Genomic DNA, 9342 nt, shown 5'->3' with positions numbered 1-9342 from the left:
GTCTTAAAATCAGTCAGAAGGGAGAATTGAGGGCCTTCTCAGGTCTTTCATGGGCACATGTGTGGGGGCCCGCCAGGCCATAATGGGACCAAGGACAGAGTTCTCCACTGTGAAAATGGTGGATGAACTTGGTTTCTGGTCCCTGGAGCCGGCGGGTACCTTGACACTTTCCTAACCTTTTAGTTCCCAGCCTTGAAGGACACAACAAGGCTCTGGCGCAGGTGTCATGTTCCCAGATGGTTATGAGAACTTCTTGCCCTTTTGATAGCTTAAGGGAGTGCACGAACTTTGAAAACCAACATTGTTTCTAGTTCCCTGCCGTCTTGCTTTAGGCATTAACAGTTTGTATTTAAGACAGCTGTTGCTTGAATAAAGACGCCATATGCCAGCAGAGCTATGGTCCTCTCCATTTTTTTAGTCCCTCGCCTCACCTCGTGACGACGCCTGCTGCAGCGGGCTGCGGCACACATGCACACCCCTCCCCATGTGCATAGGGCCCCCTATATTCCTTGCAATAGATTAGACCTTTTTAAAGCCCCTAGATGAACATATTATCACCTGTTTCCCTTTTAAGATTTTTTATCAGTTATTTCTTTATCCCAGCTTTTATTGCCACTACAGGCAGCTAAAATATTAGGCAATTGATGTTAATTGTTTTTGAAAAATGCCCTAGGGGAAAAGGCTGTTTGTACTGAGCAAGCTCTGTATGACTGTTTTGGCTCTAATGAAGATATGCCCTACAGGTGGGAATTTCCAGGTAAATGCCAGATAGTTCAAATAATGACTACTCTGAGATTCATCTTTTGAGGACTTCTAAATTCTTCCTGCCTCCTCCAGTTCCTGTTATGCTGCTGATTTCCACAGCTACTGTAGTTGCAAGAGAGTTGGCTTTCAAGGTTACTGTGAAGGTGAAAAGAAGGGGAAAAAATAAAGCAACTCAAAATTCCACAACTGTTACTGCTCTTACTGAGACTACTGTTTTGTTGAATAAACCCTTGCAGATTTTAGCAAATCTTTAGCAGGTTATGTTTCAGCATGCTAAGAAAGTTGTTTTTGACCTTTTGTCAGTATTCTTATTCATTTTATAAATAAATAGCAATTCATAGGTCATAATGCCACCATTCCTGTTGATGTATAGCCAGACAAAAATGTTAGTATAATGACATATGTTTATTATTTTAATAGGAAAATTAAAAGGAGTTAAATAATTATATTGGGGATTTTACTTTGGTGTGAGAATAGCCTTGTATAAAAAGCAACATATAATATAAGAAGTAAAAATGAACAGAATTTTTTTAGATGAATAAAGCAGAAGAGCTTTTTAGATAATGACAAACAGTATGAGTCTCAGAGATGAGAGTGGCAAGGTGAATTTTAGAAACTGCAGGAAATTTAGTAAGCTGAAATAAAGTGAGACTAGAGAGTGAAGCAGTAGATAAAGAGCAATTACAAAGTGTTGGGGGGCTCTGCGCACTGAGTTCCCCATCCCAGATGAGAATAAATCTACTAAGACATGTTCTGCTTGGGGAAGAAAGATGATCAATCTCTCAGAAAAGGGTCCTGAACACCTCCTTCCCTGAGTCTTTATTGAGTTGAGCTCACAGAGATACATAGTATGCATGCAAAGCTCATCAGACAATGTCCAAAAAGCTATAGTCATGAGAAACTAACATCATTTACAGACAATAGCTGAAGACACACAGGGATTGTCTCTCATCAGAGTTGGCTTTAGCTCAAGTGTCTGTTTCATAGCAACAGGGCAGAGCAAGCCCCAAAGGAAACAATGTATATTCTTTCTCCATCCAGATTCACCCCTGGGAGCCATCTGTTCCAGTATGAGGCTGCTGCCGCCTCCGGCATTGTTTTCAGGCTGAGTGAGGTGGGGAGAGCACAGCAGCCCAGCAATTAGGAGACTTTTACAGAAAGAATGAGGACTCAGGCTATGACAAAGCTGAGAGGTGAGGTTCCTTCTGCCCCTCCTCTGTAGACTCCTAAGTCCATCCATGATGGCCCTCAGTGACTGTGCCTGTCTTAGGTTGCCCCTTCTTGAGGAGTCTGACCTGTCATTGGATAACCAGTCATCTGCATGGGCTAAGCAGGGGGAAATGAGGGAGGCAAGGGCTGTGCTCCTGCCAGGAGGAAATGTTCTGTATCCTTAGTGGCTCATGGCCCCAAGACCTTTTCACTCAGCTCTAGCAGTGGGACTTGTGTTCATTAATGAGGCTACTGTCCCTGAAACCAGGCAGGATGGCTCCCAGTGACAAAGTACCAAGTAAATGCTGTTAAATAGTTTAGAATAATTCTAAGTACAGTGAAAAATATCCAAAGCATTAAAAATTGTGGATAATTTGGATTGGATATTCATTTTAAGAAATATCACTCAAGCTGACTAATACAAGATGGGCTGGGGTGAACTGTTAGCATACACAGTTGATTGTATTCAAGATTAGCGTGGTGGAAGTACAGATAAAGAAAAGTTGTTCAATTAGATACATGATTAGTAAACACAACTTATGGTTGATTGGATGAGGGAATTCAAGGAGGTGAGATTCTCCTTGAATCAGAGTGAGTCAGAAATGACTCACTTAAGAGTGAGTCAGAAATGGTCTTCATGCTTTGAGTCAGACAACTGTGGGCAGTCCTCCTTAAATAAAATAGAGAGTAAAGATAAGATTTAGGAGAAAATCAAGATGATGAAGTCAGTTTCTGAAAACTGTGAGGAGATTTAAGTATTTTTAATAAACATTTGGATAAATGGTTTTAGTCCATAGCAAATGAGTCTGATTATATATATTTATCTTTTGATTTAAAATGTGATTTTTCCATCTGCTGTGAAGGCAGTAGTGTGTTACACTGGACTGAAGCATTCATTCCTTCAGCTGACAGAATTGACATCTCAAGGTTTACAGCTGAATTATCTACAGAATGGCTTTCAGCCAAACGTACCACCTTCTCAAAGTCAGTCTCTCCGGACGAATTAGGTCAAATTATTATGTGATGTGAGGCTGTAAAAACCTAACTTCTTGACTTATATCAGGACAAACTTAAAGGACAACTGATGTCCAGAGCTTTCTACGGTTTCAGCTAAAGCTTTTGTCGGGATAGAATCACAGTTCCAAGTTTTCCTCTGCCCACACAGAACCTTCTCTGCCTTTCTCATCCATAGAGGCAGGTTTTGAGATACCTTCCTTATCAAACTCCTGTATGGAAACCTCTGTGTCAGAGCCTGTTCCCTGAAGAACCTGACCTGCAACAGAGCCTAGAAAAATACTGGGACATATCTTAGCCAAAAGTGAATTTTTATCCCCCATCTACATATTTTCTGGATAATCCATGTAATCTTTACCCCTGAGGAGCAATACTACAAAGGAATGAGCAAATAGAAATTTCTCTGCAGCTTGTATCTTGACAATAGCTGCTTCTCCACCTCTTTTTTGCATTTGACATTTTTGGAGGTTGATTATAATGAATGTTTAACACTCCAGTAAGGACATGAGATTTATATTTTGCACAAAACCTATTACATTTTTAGAAACCATCAAATGATTCATACAAAAGAAAAGCAAATGTGGTTCTTCTTATGATCCATATTCCATTTCATCAGCAGCTTCATGTGTCCATATTTAAAGTTGTTAAATGGTAGAGTCTGGCTGACAATCTCTCAAGACCATAGTATGTGAACAGATTATTTTTTTCCAAAGAAATAGGATGACAGATGTTGGGAAGACACATTTTATAATTATGACTATCATGGCTGACGCTGTGGTTCACTGATTACATAACTGGCTTGAATGGTGGGTGTACTGAGTTGAATGTGATGAAGTGATAAAATCTATGGATATCTAGTATCCAGAAGTATAACAGAGCATATTCAGTATTAAACTGATGAATAAAATAAGAAATGCCTTTATCCAGAGTTTCAACATGCAAAATACTACTGTCCCATTCTTTTCAATGAATGTCAGAAAGGTAAGACCCATGAAGGTGAAAAAATGAATGGCATGACCCCTACCCTGGATAACTACAGTCTAAGTCTTGATATAAGCATCATAAATAAGTCATTTTACCTACAAAAAATGTAATTATAAAATTAAGTACATAATTATACTTGATAATAAAAAGGAAAAATTTCATAATAAGCCTTAACTGTATGATAAACCAGTTGTAGAAAATATATTTCACAATATTACTTTTTTATACTGAAACAAATTTTCAAGGTGACCAGGTTCTAGGAAAACACCTTTCACTTTTTGTTAAAGTCTCAGAAATCATTTGTAACCAAATAAGCATGTAACTCCTATCCATCTGTTTCCTTTACACGTTTCCCTTGATTTGACCACAAAAGCTATGTAATTTATAGGAAGTCAATTTAACATCTTTACTTAGAAACAGGAAGTAAATTTCAAGGGTATTTTTAGGAGTACTGAAAGTTTACTATTTAAGGTTTAAGAAGAGTCACTTAATTAGGTCATGGTTTGTGACTCTGATTAGTATAAAAAAAAACCCTAATAAAAAAGAAGAAAGTTTTATCCTTTGCCACAGTGCAGATGGACCTGGAGAACATTATGCTAAGTGAAATAAGCCGCACAGAGAAAGACAAATATCATGTGATTTCACTTATATGTGGAATCTAATGAATAAACTGAACTGACGAGCAGAGACAGACTTATGCATAGAGAGCAGGCTGACAGGTATTGGGTGGGGGCAGGGTTAGTGGGTCGAGAGATGGAGCAGAAAAGAGGAGGGACTCATGGACACGGACAACAGTGCAGTGACTGCAGGGAGACAGTCGGGGGGTGGCTGATGTAAGGAGGGTTAAATGGTAATGGAAAAAATACAATAATGGGCACATCTTATGTAAAGAAAAAAGAACCAAAGATGAGATATGGGGGATTTTCAAAAAACAAAGTCAAAATTTAAAAAACAAAATACAAGTCAAACTAGCAAATGACTGGATTAATTTATTTTTTAAATATTTTTTATTGATTATACCATTACAGTTGTTCTATTCCCCCCATTCATTCCCCTCCACCTGCAAACTCCCTCCCCCACCATTCTCCCCCCCTTAGTTTTTACCACGTGTTTCAAGTTCTTTAGATTCTATATTTTCCCTACTATTCTTGCCCTCCCCCCATCTATTTTCTACCTATCGTCTATGCTATTTTCTGTACCTTCTCCCCACTTCTCCTCCTCCCACTCTCCTGTTGCTAACCCTCCATGTGTTCTTCATTTCTATGGTTCCACTCCTGATCTAGCTGTCCTCTTGGTTTGCTTTTGTTTTAGGTGTGGTTGTTAATAACTGTAAGTTTGCTGTCCTTTCACTGTTATATTTTTCATCTTCTTTTTCTTATATAAGTCCCTTTAGCATTTTATATAATAAGGGCTTGGTGATGATGAACTCCTTGAACTTGACCTTATCTGAGAAGCACTTTATCTGCCCTTCCATTCTAAATGAAAGCTTTGCTGGATAAAGCAATCTTGGCTGTAGGTCTTTGGATTTCATGACTTGAAATGACTGGATTAATGTAAAAGAAGATAAAATTAGAATTACAATGAGCATAAATGTAGAACCCAGTGCACCTTAAAATCTAGTGAAGCAAAACAAGTATTTTTCTTAAAAGGTCTGTGTCTATCTGAGCAACAGGTGGGCTGTAATTGCAAAATTCTTTCCATAACAGCAGCATCACCTTTGCATCATAATGATAGTGTCTCATCTCAGCCACCTGACTTGACTAACATAACAGGGCCATCCCTCTGCCTTTAAATCTTCTTTTCTGCCTACACCACACCAGCACCTTAATAAATTTATCTAGCAGGGGGATAACACAAAACCATGTTGAAATGTCTCATTATAAAAGTATACACAGCTCTAAATATGTATTTCCTTCCCTCCATAACTCTCTGTCATCCTTCCCCACCCCTCTCCCTCAATTTGGTTTTGCGTGAAACTGTCTCTCCTTCTGAGTCACTGGACATACCTCTGTCTCCTTGGCAGAATTCTTCTTTTTTTTTTTTGTTTTCTTCTACATACTCTCTGAGCTTCTTAGATGATCTCATCCAGTCCCATGGGATTAATGCTACCTATATTCTTATAACTTATATTTTTTCCCTGACTTCTTTCCTACATTCCATACCTGATTATCAACTCCTTACCCAAATTGTCTACTCCAATGTCAAACAGGCATCTTAACCTCAAAATATTTAAAACTAATCTAACATCAACTCTTGCCTCCCATTGTAACAGGGTTTTGTGATCTTTCTGCTTCTGTTCTTAAAGAAATTGCAAAGCAACACCACCCCCTTCTTTTTAACCTTGGCCTTGCTTTATTGTTCTTCAAGCCACTTCCTTACCAACTGAACTGTTACATACTTTTGTTTGTCCATTTTTCTCTATTTGAATGTAAGCAGTATGAAAGCAACAGTTTTGTTAAATTCACTACTATATCTCCTGTGCCCAGACCATTGGCAGACAGATAATAATTTTTGGTTGATATAATGAATAAATCAATGTGTACATAGGATAGTGAGTGACACAGTGAGGCAATCCGGGTGGGTAGTACTAGAAAAGGTGGTCAGAGAAGAATTCTATGCGTAATTCAGATTTCTTCTTGGCTTTGCATTTGTAGTTACAATTGTGCCCATGAAAGAGTAAGACACTGCAGAAGTGATGTGCAAATATGAATTTCAACAAATATGACATGGATGCTTTATAAGTTTGGGTACCATGTATCTTTCTCAACTGTATTCTGCTTTGAAAGGTACCATGAGACTGTAGCTCTCGAAAAACTTCATTACCAATAGACTCTTAGATACCCAGGTTTAGTTTGCTGAAAAATCTGTTTGTTGTTTGTTTGTTTTCTGGGGAGATGATATTAGTATTATGTTTGTAGGGAATCTAGTCTAAACAATGTAAGTTTTCTTATATAGTTTATATTGCATTGATTCTTTTCCTTGGGTCAGTTAGTCACCAAAAGTTTACCATAATTTAAGTTTATAGCCTCAAGACTTTTCGCATCTTTGCTATAGGAGAATGATTAAGACCCAAGGAGCAGTGGAACACAGAAGATATCATGATGAACTTGCTGGTTCTTACGTGGGTTTTGGGAAGATCCACCTTAGACTTCACACCTGGTGGAACTATTTAAGAACTCAAAATTGAGCTGAGACTCATTGTTTTTTAGTTTGGGAAAGTCATTAATATTATTATTGCTTTTATTTAATATCTGATAGTTGAAGGCATTGTAATATTCTTTCTTTAGTGGGAAGGAAATATTGGTTTTTCTGCGATATTCTTCTGGATAAATCTTAAAATCATTGTTTTGAATATTGTCAAGGTCATTATTGACCTATTGCTATCTTTTATATTCTATATTCAGGACTCCATTTTCTTCTTAATGGACTTATAAGAAGAATTTGACACATTTGATATTTTCCTTTCCTTTATAAACATTCCTCTTTTGGCTGCTAAAGAAATATTGCTAACAATACCATTAATATTAAAACTATCATCTTCACTACCTCTAGAGTGCTTCCACAGACTCCACTATTATTAATCTCCTCCTGCAAAATGTACATAACAATGTTCTTTGGCTCATATTAATGCTCTTGGGTGTTTCCTTTAAATTAGCCATATTTGTAACTATAATATGTAGCATCCTATGTGATCTGATTTGACAGTGGAGGATTTATGTAGAATGTTATTTTTATGAGCCTGTATTGAAATTTCATACTTACTGGTGAAATTTCATATATATATATTCATTGCAAGAATTATGTTTTCATCCACTAGGATAGTCTAATTTTTATTTTGTTTAAAACAAAGAGATCAAAATTTTAAATTCCAAGATACTGAATAGATTAGAACTAGATATAAATTAGTTTTATTTTTTCACTGTTCCTTTTATCTCAATTCAAAGCAATATAAACTGTGCAGATATTATTTGTGCTGGCTCACATTACACTTTATTTTCTCAGTGGGATATAAATAGGAAGTTGGAATCATTTAGGAGGATGATTTATCAGAAAAAAAACCCCACATTTTTATTTGTTGCATTTTTTTTACAATGCAATTTTTTTCATTTATTTATATTGTTTTTCAAGTATTGTTTTCTGCCTTTTATTCCCATCCCAGCCCACCCCACACTCAACTCCCTCCCATTTCCACCCCCCTTATTTTTTGTCCATGTTTCCTTTATACTTGTTCTTGTAAACCCTTCCCCCTTTCCCCTGAAATTCCCTCCCCTCTCCCCTCTGGTCACTGTCAACCTGTTTTCTGTTTCAGTGTCTTTAGTTATACTTTGCTTGCTTGTTTGTTTTGTTGTTTAGGTTCCTGTTAAAGGTGAGATCATGTGGTATTTATCTTTCACTGCCTGGCTTATTTCACTCAGCATAATGCTTTCCAGTTCCATCCATGCTGTTGCAAAGGGTAGGAGCCCCTTCTTCCTTTCTGCTGCATAGAATTTCATTGTATAAATGTGCCATAGTTTTTTGATCCATTCATTTACTGATGGGCACCTGGGTTGCTTCCAGCACTTGGCTATTGTAAATTGTGCTGCTATGAAAATAGGGCTGCATAGGTTCTTTTGAATCAGTTTCAGGATTCTTAGGGTATAGTCCCAGCACAGGGATCACTGGATCAAAAGGTAGGTCCATTTTTAGTTTTTTGAGGGAATTTCATATGTTTTCCACAGTGCTCAGCCTTCTTTTTCTATATTCCAGCAGGAACTCAGATGAGCAAAACCTTCAGTTCCACTTGTGAACTGGTGCTCCCTAGTGGTTGTGTGAGGCCTTAAGGGAAGAAAGAGCCAGCTTCCACGTCACTGTGAGATGGACAACCCTGTGGAGAATGAACTTCAAAACTCTCACGCTGCTCTCCCTGCAAACATCTCCATTCCCCCAAATGAGTACGTTTACCAGGTTCTACCTTCTTATTCAATCCTTAGCCAAACACTAATGAAGCCTCCTGGCTAGTCTTTGGGTTTCCATTCTAGATTTGCTACAATTGGTAGAGATTTGGGATCTAGTTGTCTAAATTTTAAACAACTTTATCTTAATGAAATAAGTTAGTTTTTCTAGAACTGTGTTACTCTGTTTAGTTTGGGCCAAAATGAATGCTTTACATTGATAGAAAAATTGTAAGCTAGATTTGGTGATGATTATGAATATTTATATGTTGGCTAAAATTCATACAATCATATACATGTAATAAATGCACATGGTTTGTAAATTAAACCTCACAAAAGGTAAGTGAAAAAAATCAAAATTTCTGCCCTGCTTCATAAATATTGGGCGTTCTTTTCAAATATTAGAAAAGATCATTGGAAAACACGTTTTTTTTACTAA

The sequence above is a fragment of the Sturnira hondurensis genome, unplaced genomic scaffold (genome assembly GCF_014824575.4).
Source record: "Sturnira hondurensis isolate 20B ecotype Veracruz unplaced genomic scaffold, ASM1482457v3 Scaffold0017436, whole genome shotgun sequence".
Lineage (NCBI taxonomy): Eukaryota > Metazoa > Chordata > Mammalia > Chiroptera > Phyllostomidae > Sturnira > Sturnira hondurensis.
Note: the sequence above shows the minus strand (reverse complement) of the source record.